Source organism: Lissotriton helveticus, chromosome 12 (genome assembly GCF_964261635.1).
Source record: "Lissotriton helveticus chromosome 12, aLisHel1.1, whole genome shotgun sequence".
NCBI lineage: Eukaryota > Metazoa > Chordata > Amphibia > Caudata > Salamandridae > Lissotriton > Lissotriton helveticus.
The window spans coordinates 333,719,095-333,735,288 of record NC_136073.1 but is presented as its reverse complement, the minus strand read 5'-3'; positions in this window follow the sequence as shown (position 1 = coordinate 333,735,288).

Genomic DNA, 16,194 nt, shown 5'->3' with positions numbered 1-16,194 from the left:
AATATTGTTGCGCTGCCTTTGGCCCCATTCGCACATCGGTCCGCTACTGACGCCATCTCACAGGCTAATGGGGCGCCCCACGCCGAGTTTCAGCATTGTAGGATGACCACACCAGTACAGCAACTTGCTAGACACCACCTCGGTGCCATCCGGATTTTGGCATCTCAACGCCTAGTGGTGTCTTCTATTCGGAAAATATTGTTGCGCTGCCTTTGGCCCCATTCGCACATCGGTCCGCTACTGACGCCATCTCACAGGCCAACGGGGCGCCCCACGCCGACTTTCAACATTGTAGGATGGCCACACCAGTGCACCTTACTAGACACCACCTCGGTGCCATCCGGATCTTGGCACGTTGTGCTGCCTTCGGCCTATTCGCACATCGGTCCGCTACTGACGCCATCTCACAGGCTAATGGGGCGCCCCACGCCGAGTTTCAGCATTGTAGGATGACCACACCAGTACAGCAACTTGCTAGACATCACCTCGGTGCCATCCGGATCTCGGCGCCCCACTGCAGATGAAGTGCCTCTCAACTATGAAACCACCACGGTGACATCCGGATCTTGGCGCGTTGTGCTGCCTTCGGCCTATTCGCACATCGGTCCGCTACTGACGCCATCTCACAGGCTAATGGGGCGCCCCACGCCGAGTTTCAGCATTGTAGGATGACCACACCAGTACAGCAACTTGCTAGACATCACCTCGGTGCCATCCGGATCTCGGCGCCCCACTGCAGATGAAGTGCCTCTCAACTATGAAACCACCACGGTGACATCCGGATCTTGGCGCCTTGTGCTGGTTCCGGCCTATTCACACATCGGTCCGCTACTGACGCCATCTCACAGGCTAATGGGGCGCCCCACGCCGAGTTTCAGCATTGTAGGATGACCACACCAGTACAGCAACTTGCTAGACATCACCTCGGTGCCATCCGGATCTTGGCATCTCAACGCCTAGTGGTATCTTCCATACAGAAAATATTGTTGCGCTGCCTTTGGCCCCATTCGCACATCGGTCCGCAACTGACACCATCTCACAGGCCAACAGGGCGCCCCACGCCGACTTTTACCATTGTAGGATGGCCACACCAGTACAGCAACTTGCTAGACATCACCTCGGTGCCATCCGGATCTTGGCATCTCAGCGCCTTGTGGTGTCAGTCAGAAAATATTGTTGCGCTGCCTTTGGCCCCATTCGCACATCAGTCCGCTACTGACACCATCTCACAGGCCAACAGGGCGCCCCACGCCGACTTTTACCATTGTAGGATGGCCACACCAGTGCCACAACTTGCTAGACACCACCTCGGTGCCATCCGGATCTTGGCATCTCAGCGCCTTGTGGTGTCTTCTATTCCGAAAATATTGTTGCGCTGCCTTTGGCCCCATTCGCACATCGGTCCGCTACTGACGCCATCTCACAGGCCAACAGGGCGCCCCACGCCGACTTTTACCATTGTAGGATGGCCACACCAGTGCCACAACTTGCTAGACACCACCTCGGTGCCATCCGGATCTTGGCATCTCAGCGCCTTGTTGTGTCTTCTATTCAGAAAACATTGTTGCGCTGCCTTTGGCCCCATTCGCACATCGGCCCGCTACTGACGCCATCTCACAGGCCAACGGGGCGCCCCACGCCGACTTTCAACATTGTAGGATGGCCACACCAGTGCGGCAACTTACTAGACACCACCTCGGTGCCATCCGGATCTTGGCGCGTTGTGCTGCCTTCGGCCTATTCGCACATCGGTCCGCTACTGACGCCGCCTCACGTGCCAACGTATTTTCTCCGCATTTTATACCCTATGCCGCATAACAGGTCATGTGACTTGTTTATAAAACTTTTCATTGGTTCATTTTACTTTTGGTTTCCTAATGATGGAAGGCTTGATCATATGACCTAAAAACAACACTTTTCATTGGATGAAAACTTTTTTTTTTTCCCAAACGATGAAAGCCCCACCTTGTTTCTGGATGTTTCAGACTGAAGCTGGCGTCAGCATGAGAGCACCACCATCTCGTAGCTCCGTCGTGGTCATTCCGCGAGCAATCATGGCAGCCGCTCCCCACCAGAAGCCTACAGGAGTCGGGGGCCCCCAAAACTTTTGATGAATCCTCAAGGCGGAGGGGACGCTATCGAGAATGGGATCCAAGACCTAGCAGACAAGCGTCCGATTTCCAAGGTGTCCCAGGGCCATTTCAGTGGACCAGGCCCAAAAAGGAAACAGCCTGCCGCCATTTTAAGAGTCCTGTGACAGCCGCCTATCGCTGCACCGCAAGAGTGGGCGCAACTCAGCTGAATTGCGGCTTTTGACACAGTGGACCAAAAACGGACGGAATGGCAACTGAAACGGTAAAGGGGCGCCCCACTACAACAGATGAGACTCCACCTGGAGAGGCCCGTTCACGCCGCCTCCCCCGGGGCGCCCCACGCCGTTATTCGGAGCAGCATTGTAGGATACCAAAACCAGTGCGGCAAATTACTGGACATCACCTTGGTGCCATCGTTCTGCTGCCTTGGAACTATTCGCACAACAGTTTGCTACTGATGACCCACCCCCCGCGACGCCCCACGCCAGAAATCTGGACGTTGTGCTGCGTTGGGACTATTCGCACAGCCGACCGCTACTTCGTTGTTTTTCCCTAAAAATGTTTATATGTTATTACTGTTTTTGTTTTCTTGTATATATTTATAAGTTATTAAATTTTTATAATCTTACTACTTTGTCGGAGTGCTATATATTTTTAAGGTGACACATAATTGTAAAAACTTTGATGTACAAAGAGTCATCCCTGGAATCTTCCGCTTCAGGCTCGGTCCCCTCCCCAATCACAATACAGGATGGTTTTCAGATAATAGGAACGCGTCTGCTGTGACGGATCTCATCGAGTGTGGGCCTTGATCTACTATAACTCCTTTGAAGAGGGGTGATTCTTTACAGCTGGGGCCATAAACTACATCTGCAGGGCTAGCTGATACCCTAGGACCGGCCTGGACAATCGGACACAGAGGAAAAGGAGTGTCAGAGGGTGCAGTAGTGAATAGGGCGAAAGGGAGGTGTCGGGCGGGCACAGGGTGTGATTCTCAGGGAAGAGCAGCGCAGATGGGGGGAGATTTATTACCCATGCATAAGACAGAGAGCGGGGGTGACCACTGCCTGGGGGAGATGCTTGCGAGGGTGGGGAGCCATGCTAAGGATCGACAGCGTGCACAGAGTGGGTCTGGTCAAGGCATCTAAAATGACTGCCGTGCACGACAAAAGTGTGGCATTTGAAAAAAGACAAGATGGCGCAGACAATGTTTTTCAACACTTCCTGATTTCCTTCGAATCGAACGTTAACAGACGTTGGGGCATATTACCAAAGTTAAGCGATATTTATCCCTAAGGATGCTTAGCAACGATTTTTTTACCGCTAAGCATCGTCAGAAATTATCGCAGATAAACCTTGCTATTATCAAGGTTTATCGCAAATACGATAAAAAACGACCGCAATGCATTAATATCGCTGAAAACTCAGCGATATTCATGCATTACCGAGCTAATGCTCTTAGCCATGTTATCCACCTCCCATTGGATAACATGGCTAAGAACTGCTCAGGGCAGGTGCTAGCTTTTGGAGATATTCGCGCTTATCGCGAATATTTCCAAAAGTTGATAATAGGAGATAGCGATGTTAGCGACTGTTTCCAGTCGCTAACATCTTGGCATGCCCACTTTGCATGTCATTAGTGATAAATATCACTCACATGCAAAGTGGGGCCCAAGATGGTCGCTATCTCCTACTAGCCGTCGCTAACTGGTGTTAGCAACAGCTAGGTAATACAGATATAATTTTATCTCCGCGAAGCGGAGCGCTGTTACAGATATATATCTTGTTTTTGAACGTTAATTTCTCAAAATCCACTGAAGCACATATATTGAGACCTAGCAAAGGCACATCGAGCTACCAGTCCCTACAATTTTGCCAAGTTTCGTGCAAATCCATTCAGCCGTTCGATTATTATTATTATTTTTTTTTTTTGCCCCGCGGGGCCCTTTTAAAACCTCCACATCAAACCTAAGAGGTCAAGGAGGATCTACTATGCCCCCTTATGGTCATTTGCCCCTTCGCTTTGGCCTCCTCTTGTCTCTCGATCCTACCGAGAGACAAGATGGCGGCCGCTACGGACTGTTTGCAATGTTTACAGACGCCGGAGAACCAATCAGCTTCGCAAACCTCCGTTACGCGAAGCGGAGCGCTGTTACAGATATATATCTTTTTTTGAACGTTAATTTCTCAAAATCCACTGGAGCACATATATTGAGACCTAGCAAAGGCACATCGGGCTACCAGTCCCTAATATTTTACCAAGTTTCGTGCAAATCCATTCAGCCGTTCGATTATTATTATTTTATTTTTTTGCCCCGCGGGGCCCTTTTAAAACCTCCACATCAAACCTAGGGGGTCAGCGAGGATCTACTATGCCCCCTTATGGTCATTTGCCCCTTCGCTTTGGCCTCCTCTTGTCTCTCGATCCTACCGAGAGACAAGATGGCGGCCGCTACGAACTGTTTGGAATGTTCACAGACGCCGGAGAACCAATCAGCTTCGCTTCACAAAGCTCCGTACCGCGAAAAGTCCGCGAACCGGAGCGCTGCCCGGTCCGCTGTTACAGATATATATCTTTTTTTGAACGTTAATTTCTCAAAATCCACTGGAGCACATATATTGAGACCTAGCAAAGGCACATCGGGCTACCAGTCCCTACAATTTTGCCAAGTTTCGTGCAAATCCATTCAGCCGTTCGGGCTAAAAGTGAGGCCAACCGCCCTATGGAAAACTCAATGTTAAAAACACGTTTTGGGACCCCCCTTTTTTCTCGGCCCCCCCTTGACGAACCCCCCCCAAATTTTCAAGGGCTGCTCAGAAACAAAATGTGCCATTTTCCTGAAAATTTCAGCCAATTCCGTCCACAAACGCCAAAGTTATTAGACATAGAATTTTCAAAAATCCCATACAGAAAAAATCCTAACTATATATACCTACTGGCGACCGCCAGTAGGTAATATATATATATATATATATCCTCCTAGAACTGCAACTTGTGAGCCTAAAGCAAAAGATAATCGTTTTTTGAGCATAGAATCAAAGGCTTGTTCACTACTGCAACTTTCTAAATAGTGGGTAGCTTAAAACGTCATCGAGAGCCTAGGCTTTCATAGGACCTCAAACATGGTGACATCGATCCCAACATTGGACTCATCCTGCAATGGATCCAGCAGATGAGGTTGTCATAACAAAAAGAAAAAAAAAGTGCGAAGGTAAAATCTTGACCAGAACCACCCAGGCATTTTATCTGTCCACGTGCACCATCGCGGTCTACCTGGAACTTTGGTTATGGACTGGGCCTTCATGTTCAGGGCTCATAGACTATCAGTAAGAGTAAAAAGCAGTGACTTACAACACTTTTTGGAGTGAATTGCAGTGATTTATAAAACACTTTGCAAAAATATTAGCTCCTGTTCCCTTAATCAGATTGTTGCCATTTTTAGGTCTATTTAGAGATAAATATATATATATATATATATATATATATTACATTATTATTTTTATAAATGGGAGTGGGATTTTTATTGTGTTGTGTTTCTTACATATTGACTATTTGATACTGATAAATGCTTTAAACATGGCTTTCTTTTGAGATAAGCATAACTGCTCTGTGCCACAGCTATCCAAGACTAACAGAATCATATAATCTAAATGGAAGAATGAGGTATGGCCTAGGCGGTGAGTGCCCTAAATTAGTGGCCTTAGCTAGGTGAATATGCCTGGTTGTGTCCTGGCTCCATTACTCTTCATACTTTAAACAAACAGAATTGGGGAATGCTTAAGATCAAAGGGCTAGAATCCTGTACTTCTGTTTGTGGTTGATGCAGTCTTAATGGCTCAATCTCACAATTATCCTATGAATTTCATTGATTCTTTAGTGGCATATTATGGATGACCTGCTTATTAACACTGATTTCTCTAAAACCTTTCTACGTACTATGAGTAGTAATTGAACTGAAGGATACAATTGATAATTTAGCCAGAACAAGCACTTGGAAAGAGTTCAAGGCTTCTCATACATTGCTTGCCATTTGAAAGTTACAAATTGTGGCCACACCTGTTGAGAGAAAGGAGACTTAAATTCATTCAGACTACATGGGCAGTCTTTGATTTCACATAAAAATTGGGTGTAAACCCAACATTTGTTGACTATCTATAAAAGAAAGTGTGTTTTACACTAAAATATGGTGCTGGATTGTGGGGGTTTGACTAATATTTCTACACTAGAAACCAAAGAAATAGGCTTTGTAGACATCGTTTGAGTTTGCTCCACATTTCTTTGGACTTTTCTTGTTATGAGGAGCTAAGTGTTGGATTTCTTTTTTATTATTTTATTTCCTTGTAAAGCACCCGAATCACCCCCAAAGGGGTATCTCCACACTACAGAGGTGCTAGAGTTAGGACAAAACAAAGAGTATGAATTTGAGAAAAGCTTTCAGGAGCTTTCGAAATAGCAGGTATTCTGGGCATTTCCGGAGGTGGGTGGGGGGCTAGTTCCAGTAAAAGGGGGCTAGGTGGTAGAATGCTTTTCCACCCATGTGAGGTTTCTTAAAACGTGGAACAAGGAGCAAGGATTTTGTTTCTGAACGGAGTGGTCTCGATGGCTGCTATTGGGCATGTTTTTTTGCTAAGTAACTAGGGCTGTTGCCATTTAGTGCCTCGTGCAGCAAATCTTACATTTAATCCTCTTGCGTATTGGTAGCCAGTGTAGTCCTTGTAATAGCGGAAGAGAGGCAGTTCTGGCATGAGAATTAAGGACTAGACAAGTTGCAGTGTTTTGGACCACCTGAAGTCTATTAAGGGAAGACTCACTAGCTGAAATCAAAAGGGCATTACAGTAGTCTAGGCGACTTATCACTAATGCTTGAAGGTGTGATTACGTACAGTCAGGGGAAGAAATGGAAATATCCTATGGAGGAGGCTTAGCATCTAAAAGCATGAGCCTACGGTAGTTGTGACTTGTTCTTTCATTGTGAGTTTTTGGTCCAGACGTATGCCTAAGTTCTTTACCACTGCCTTAGAGGCCAGGGCGACGCCCACTTTGGGAGCCCACCACTCTGGGGACCAGAGCAAAGGGGCTTCTCCAAATAGCATGATCTCCTTTTTCCCAGCATTTCGCTGTAGGAAGTTATTCCTCATCCAAGTCGCAATAGCTGTCATGTCTTACGAGAAGGCAGACTGGGTGTGCTGGGAGTTTTTGACAAATGACATTAAAAGCTGGGTGTCATCAGCATATGAGATTGGAGTAAACTTACGGATAACTTAAGAAGAAAATTAGGATGGGCTCATTGTTATTGTAGATTAGCTCCTGGTCCGATCAGGATGGTCTAATCATGAAGTCACCAAGGACTGTGTTAATATGGTGGCTAAAGGTAATGTGCAGTGCTTACATTATATGAAAAATACCTATGTTGAATAAAGCAATCCCGAGAACTCCCTTGAGAAATGCAGAAAAAGGACATGAGATGCCACAAAAAAACACAATCTGAAAAGAACACGTTCATGTAGAGAAACAATGGAGATCAGTAAACCCATTGTAAGAGCTTACAGTAGCTCAAAAAGAAAAATGTTAATGGACTATATTCTTCTTCATATGAACGTGATCCCTTTGTAAGATTTAGTTTTGGAATTGTGCACCATATGCAGTCATTTCCTAGAGGATGTGATTTCCCAGACGTATGCCTAAGTTCTTTACCACTGCCTTAGAGGCCAGGGCGACGCCCACTTTGGGAGCCCACCACTCTGGGGACCAGAGCAAAGGGGCTTCTCCAAATAGCATGATCTCCTTTTTCCCAGCATTTCGCTGTAGGAAGTTATTCCTCATCCAAGTCGCAATAGCTGTCATGTCTTACGAGAAGGCAGACTGGGTGTGCTGGGAGTTTTTGACAAATGACATTAAAAGCTGGGTGTCATCAGCATATGAGATTGGAGTAAACTTACGGATAACTTAAGAAGAAAATTAGGATGGGCTCATTGTTATTGTAGATTAGCTCCTGGTCCGATCAGGATGGTCTAATCATGAAGTCACCAAGGACTGTGTTAATATGGTGGCTAAAGGTAATGTGCAGTGCTTACATTATATGAAAAATACCTATGTTGAATAAAGCAATCCCGAGAACTCCCTTGAGAAATGCAGAAAAAGGACATGAGATGCCACAAAAAAACACAATCTGAAAAGAACACGTTCATGTAGAGAAACAATGGAGATCAGTAAACCCATTGTAAGAGCTTACAGTAGCTCAAAAAGAAAAATGTTAATGGACTATATTCTTCTTCATATGAACGTGATCCCTTTGTAAGATTTAGTTTTGGAATTGTGCACCATATGCAGTCATTTCCTAGAGGATGGTCTTTTTCTGAGACACGTGATCTATGCCCCGATGCTTTCTGATTTAAGAAAATGTATCCTACTGGTGCTTGACTGTGAAAACTTTAGGAACTGCAAACCAGCTCTTTTCTTTTTGCAACAGGCACGTACTGCATTAGTTTTGTATGTAGTAGGCAGAATTTTGTGTGGTGAAGTCAGAATCAGAAAATAGTTGGAATAATATTGATGATGTTTAGATATTGTCTTCTTAAGTTTTTTAATAATTTGTTTGTTTTTTATAGTGAAAATCTGCATTATTCTTCAGTTTTTCTGGTGAAAATTTGTAATAAAAAATAAACTTAGAGTTCTGCATGACATCACAGAAACTATTGTTGAATGCCCTTTTGACTATCTGCTAATTGCTCTTTTATACAGGGGAACAGGGGAAGAATTTTCATTTTTAAATCAAATTTTTTCTTAATCTGCTTTTTAAAATGGTTTATTATTGCACAACAAGACCTGTTTTTTGAAGGGTATCACGTTTTGTGGTGTTTGTTCCTTGACGAAATGCCATCACCTGTTTAGGGGTAAGCAGTCTAATTGTTTTTAGGTCGCGGCCTAGCATTCACTGCGCAGCAGTGTGGCGCAGCCGAGATTTTATGTTTACAGTAGGGGGGCTTGAACCCGCCCCTCTTCTCCATTGGCTGGCTTCCTAACCGGAGGCCAGCCATTGGAGGAGAGGGGCATCACTCAGTTCAAGACGGGATTCGGGGGGGGGGTTGGTGTTCTTTCTCTTTTCTTTCTCTCCTCTTCCCATTGGCTGGAATTTTACCTTCCAGCCAATGGGAAGAGGAGAGAAAGAAAACCACCCTCCCGAATCCGAAAATAACGATGCTTTCTCCGAGGCATTTCTGCTTCGCCTCGGAGAAAGATGGTGGTGTCATGGCGCTATCTGGCCGCGCAACAGACAGAGACTCCCCCCCCTGAGCAGGTAAGTTTTTTGGCGTCCGTTCCATCGTTGTGCGTCTGTTCCCTTGTGCTTTCCGCCCCCTCGTTGTACTTGCTTTCCGCCCCACCCCCTTGTTGTGCGTTAGTCACCGGTGGCACCAGGCGGACATCGGCTGTTCACAGCTTCAAAGCCCAGCCCATCTGATGGCGTTTTCCGGTCTGGTCGCACTGGAAGACAAACCTCAGCTTCATGGCGAGCGCTTGTTTTTAAACAGCAGTTTGCTAAATACTCTAGGAAGAATCTCAGTCATGCATCAAGCACCTAACTCCTCCGAAGCACCAAACACTCAACAGGGGCACTGCTTCGCCTCGGAGAAAGATGGTGGTGTCATGGCATGGTCTGGTCGCGCAACAGACAGAGACTCCTCCCCTGAGCAGGTAAGTTTTTTGGCGTCTGTTCCCTCATTGTGCGTCTGTTCCCTCGTGCTTTCCACCCCTCCCTCGTTGTGCTTTCTTACTGCCCCCCCACCCCCTCGTTGTGAGTTAGTTACCGGTGGCACTGGGCGGACATCGGCTGTTCACAGCTTCAAAGACCAGCCCATCTGATTACGTTTTCCAGTCTGGTCGCACTGGAAGAGAAACCTCAGCTTCATGGCGAGCGCTTGTTTTTAAACAGCAGTTTGCTAAATACTAGGAAGCATCTCAGTCATGCATCAAGCACCTAACTCCTCCAAAGCACCAAACACTCAAATCAAATCAAACCAAAATAAGCTTTATTCGATTATCACAAGGATATCATAAAAGCGTACATTACATTAATCAATTTATAATTAAAAGTTTTAAAAAAGCAAATGTAAATCCATAAAAGAAACATGAGTTTCAAGGAACAGAGGGATTACATTTTCCATAAAAACAATAAAAGAACGATAAATAATTATGCAAATCCATATGTCCCATCGTAACAGATTCCTAAATTAACACATTTTTGGATTTTAGCAGCAATTTCAAAAATGTTCCCATAGTAAATATCACGTCCCTGTTCTCCAGTTGTTGTAATCGGTCAAAAGCATCTTTACAAGACCGCAGACCCCAGGTCTTCAATAATGGTCTCAATAAGGATTTTCTAGGGACTAGGTAATATTTACAAAACAATATAAAATGGATATTGGATTGGGGTGAAATGTCATTGCATGGGCAAGGGGGCAAATTTCGGGACCAGTCATTGCAGGAGGGGAAAGTAATAAGCCGAAAAAAGGAGCCCAATCTGAGTCTAGAGAGGAGCATTCTTGAGAAGCAAGTGATGTCAGAAAAGAGGTATAATTGTAGACCCTGGGACAAGGTAATCCTTTGAAAATCCAAGACAGTTTTATGAGATTTTTGAATAGTCCATCTTTTTGCCTCTATGTGATCCATTAGGAGCTTTCTCAAAGCTTTCCAGGTAATATGCTCCAAGCTCAGAGGGTCAGTGAAATACTCTGGGCGACCAATTTCAAAGCAAAACCTTTTAACGTATGACAACCATTTTATATGTTTAGCCCCATCTAGTTTTTGGCTGTCAACAATTATTTCTCGGTTAAAAGCTGTCTCTGTGGTGGTCCAAATCTTGTGCCATAAGTGAAAGGGCTCAGTCTTAATTACGTCAGAAATAAACGGAGCCCCAGCTCTATATGGATCATATAAATAGATGTTGACTTCGGGATCCCTAGCAAGTACCTTAGGAACTGGTTTTCAACTTTCTGGATAGATGTTATAGTGTCAATTCCCCAGATGCCAGCCCCGTAGATTGCCGTTGCTACACATTTTGCTTTATAGATGGTAATAAGCTGCTTGACAGGTCTCCCCCCTATTTTGCTAGCAAAGTCTCGCAAAGCCCCAGTCGCTGTATTAAAGGCAAGCGTCCTGGCTTTTACAGCAGACTGCCAGGTCACCTTTCTATGAAAATAGATACTCAAATAAGGAAATTGTTCTACGGTATCTATTTTTTGTCCTTCAATAAATATCGGACATCGGATTTTCTTGGTACCCTTACTGCAAGCCAGGGAAAAGGTCTTACCGCTATTTACTTTCAGACCCTTTTCTTGCATGAAGTGAGTGAATTTCGTAACAGCCCTTTGCAGCCCCAACCTTGTTTGAGACAATATAGCCGCGTCGTCGGCATATAACAAGATTGGGACGGCATGACCCTCCACCTTAGGGTAGTCACATTCAACCCTCCGCATATGGTCGCCAACAGCGTTTATGTAAAGAGAGAAGAGCAGGGGGGCTAATATGCACCCCTGCCTCACACCTCTAGCAATGGTGAATCTAGGGGAACATTCCCCTCTCTGTCCATACCGCACCCTGGCCCCCGCATCTCTATACAAGTCCATGATAAAGTTAAGAATGGATGAGTTCAACCCAGTTGCTTAAGAACACGCCATAACTGGTCATGGTCGACACAGTCGAACGCAGAGCTCAAATCTATAAATGTTACAAAGAGGTTACCATTTTTAGCCTCCACGTATTTTGACATTAGAAAGTATAAATTCAAACTCTGTTCGACTGTGCCCCTACCAGTTCGAAAGCCATACTGAAATCTAGAAAGTACATCCGCCTCCTCTGTCCAGCTTTGGATACGTTTTAAGATGATACGTCCCGCGACTTTCATTAGCGCATCAAGCAAGGAGATAGGACGGTAACAAGAGGGTACATGCCTATCTCCTTTTTTATATATGGGTACCACAATGGCCTCTGCCCAAGTTGGAATTTGACCATAAGCATTTGCGCAGTTCAAGGCAGAAGTTAATAACGGGGCCCAAAAGTCTATTTCGGCCTTGAAGACATCCACTGGAATGGCGTCTGGGCCGGGGGCCTTGCCAGAAGGGCTCTCTCTAATGGCGAGAGTAACCTCCTCACATAGGAAAACAATATTAGGAGATCCCTCTCTCAGGCCCATTATGGTACTATTGAAAGAAGGAGTGGGATCCGCTGGAGATGTGTCAGAAAGACTAGGTTTACTATACAGCTGTTGGAAATATGCAGCCCAAGTATCTCCATCAATTGCCAGATCTAACCTCCTCTCGGGCATTTTGACCCACGGAAGTGGGGCTTTAACAAATTTCCAAAAAGCTGAGGAATCACGGCTTTCACTAGTTGACAACAGTGTCTGCCAAGCTTCCGCTTTCAAAGATTTTTTCCTACTCTTTATGGCAGGGCGATACCGAGATCTAGCCTGACGAATCTCCAATGATGACTTTGGTGTAGAATGTAAGGCTTTCTTCAGAATTTTTAAAGCTCGCGTGCAATCTTTATCAAACCATCCTTGTGGAGTAAAATGACCTGGCTTGAACTGACGAGTAAGTAGCTTTTTTAGACTTTCTTGAATTTTTAAAAACGCTTTAAGGATTTTTTGGGGGTGTTCAATCGGGGACAGACAAATGTGCACCTCGTCCCACCTCAACTGCAAGAGGTTCTTAGGGAGGCTTGCGGGATCAATTTTTTCCCATTTTAGGGTATAGCCATTTGTCGCCCCTAATGTGATTGGTTGCTCATAAGTTATGGGATGAGAATAATGGCGAGTAGTAGAAGATGGTAGGAGGATAGAAAGAGCTAGGGGATAATGGTCACCAAATAAATGGTCAAGTGTATCCCAAGAGGATATCAGGGAAGCGTATGTTTTGGAAAAAAGTACAAAATCAATGGTGGAATTTGTACCTCTTCCATGAAAGGAAGGTTTGAAGGGTTTCGGTGGGAAACATAAATCATTTGCAAAGGCTAAATTAAAATGTGCTAAAAAATTATTTAATACCTCCCCTGTTTTAGAGTGCATAAAGTGATTTGGGGTATCATCAGTTTCATTATCAGGGGTGGAAGAAAACTCACATAGTCCCATTGAGGCATGTTGACAGGAATAACAATTTAAATCGCCCATAAAAGCAATAACCCATTCACCCCCGCACTGCTCTTTAATAGACACAACAGTGTTGGACAATTCATTTAATGCTCTCTCCAAACCATGTAATGACATGTTGTTATAGATGTTAATTATTAACAGGTTCAGTGATATGCCCATTTGAATGGCAATTATTTGATAATATTCCCTGAGGAGATATTTCCGAACCCTCAAACCCCCAACTACATTAACATATACACACAACCCCCCCCCCTATTTCTTCCTTGCTTACTTTCTGACGCCGGTGAATGGAAGGTTTGAAAGCCCAAAAGATGTACCGGGGTTTGCACCCACGTCTCCTGAAAGCATAAAACTGAGAAAGAGCTAACCACATCAAGCCAAGGTGGTAAAGCTATTTTAGTGGTAATACCAGCCACATTCCAACTAAGGATCTGGATTTCGGGGGATGTGACTCGATTCTTGGGATGGTTATAAAATGACACTGTGTTATTTGACTGATTTACACATGGTAATATAGTTAAGGAGTCCGAAAAAGCTACTCGGTTTTCTGACCCTTTATCATCTAACTTAGTACACAGGACGAAACAACCTGAAGGTACTACATTAAAAGTGGTGCCAGCTACATTCCCCTTCTCGTAGCTATCATCAGGAGCGAAAAGTCATTCAATGTCGTCCAGGCCAGAAAGTGGTGCATATTGGTTGTGACAAGGGATGTTCCACTGAGGTGTTGTAGGTGGCGGACAATGACCATATCCGGCAAAGCCATGTGGAAAAGAAGAAAGAAATCTGTTTTCCATGAGTCTTGGCCTGAAGGGATAGGGGTTATAAGATGGTCTTTGATGCTGGGGGAAAGGGTAGTTATCATAGCACTGTTTAGGGCGATATATTTTACGGGGCATTAAGGCTTCAGGATAGAAGTAACTCACAACTTTAGGTGTAATCGTCCCCCTATTGTAGTCAGAGAACCAGTCCCTAATGTGCGGAATAACTCTAGAGTCTTTAAAAGTAATAATTACAATATCGCCCTCAATGTCCTTTGGGCGCACTCCAACCCAGTTTGTTCGTCGCACAGTGATAATGTCACCATTTATGTGGGTGGCAATGGCCTGTTTTTACATAGCCAATAAATGACTTTGTTCTTTAGACTAGTATGATTTTCAAGGGATCCTGTTGGTAAAGGTAGGACCCCTGTTAGAATGATGACATTATTAGAAGCAGCTGGGGGTAAATCGACATTTCTTTCGCGTGGGACTCTTGTTGATTTAAATCCATCCTTGTTCATCACGGGAAGGGTCTTTTTATTCCCCATTCTGGCTGATTCCATAAGTGAGTTTATTTGAGAAGACTGTGACTGTGGGTTTTGGGGCTTCTTCATTGAGACGGTGGGAACCTTAGTGTTTGCTGGTTTCTTTTTAGCAAGAGGGGTTTGCGCAGTAGTAGTATTTACTGCGGGTGTTATTTTAGCCTTATTTAAAAAAAATTCTGCCTCCCTTATGGTAGTTGATTTTGCTGCATCCTTTCTTAATGGAGTTTTTAATTTAGGGCCTTCAGTAAGTATATCCAATTGGGCACCTATTCTCTTGACTCTCTCTGCTATGGGTAGCAGTAAAGCTTTCAAGAGGTGTTCCATCACATCAACAAAATCTATCAAGGATGGTGGAACAAGGGAAGAATTTTTATTAACGGAAGTAGTCGAGACCCCTTCTGCAATTTTAAGTAGTTCTTTTCTAAGGGAGTCTTTGGAAGGCAATAGATTACGGGCGGGGCTGGGTATTTTTCCCGAGCCTCTTCTCCTTCATTTTTTGGGAGGTGAGCGGATAACTGCCTGTTTCTTTTTAGAAAGATTTATTTATTTTATTTATTAGGCGATTTGTATTGCGCATACTCAACGCGAAGGTGTCAAGGCGCCTATCAAAAAAGATCAGAAAATTACAACAGCACTACTACAGATAGGCACGTACAAAAAGGTGAGTCTTTAGGGCAGATCTGAAGGCTTGAAGAGTAGGGAGAGACCTTACCTCAAGAGGGAGAGCATTCCACCATTTAGGGGCCAGATTGGAAAAAGCCTTGCCACCCCATCTGGTCTTCCGGACGCGAGGAACAGAAAGGAGAAGTCTATTTGAGGAACGGAGGTTCCTACCAGGATTATAGTAGGACAAAATGGATCCAATACCAGTGGGGCTGGTTTTAGCTAGAGCCTTGTAGACCATACATAAGGACTTAAAGAGGATGCGGTCCGCAACGGGAAGCCAGTGCAGCTGCTTCCGGGCAGCGATGGCAGAGGCACGTCGAGGTAGATCGAGAACAAATCTGGCTGCTGCGTTCTGAACCACCTGCAAGTGCTGCAGCTGGCATTTATTAAGTCCAGCATACAGCGCATTGCAATAGTCCAGACGCGAGCCCAACAGGGCAACAGCCAGTTGCTTTCTTGCCTGTAAGGAGAGATAATGCCTGATTTTCCTTAGAATGTGGATGATCCCCCAACAGGTCGATACAGTCCTGTTGACCTGTTGGCACATGCTAAGGATAGGATCGATCATGACCCCCAGGTTTTTAGCTGAGGATGTAGGATCGGGGCAGGCACCTAGTGAGTCCGGCCACCATTCAGCAGACCAGATATCTTCCCTTCCTCCGAACACCATCACCTCAGTCTTCTCCCCGTTCAGTTTCAATGAATTGTGAATCATCCATTGGCCGACTGCCTCCATGCAAGATCTAAAATTGGCGGCAGTCGACGTAACTGACTGGGAGAGAGAGACGAGGATCTGGGTATCGTCCGCATAGGAGACTACCTCCATCCCATAAGATCTAATAAGTCTGGCAAGGGGGGTCACATAGATATTGAAAAGGGTAGGACTAAGCGCTGACCCTTGAGGGACCCCACAATGCACAGACAGGGATGAAGATAGAAACTGACCCAGCATCACCCTTTGCTCTCTATGATCGAGAAAAGA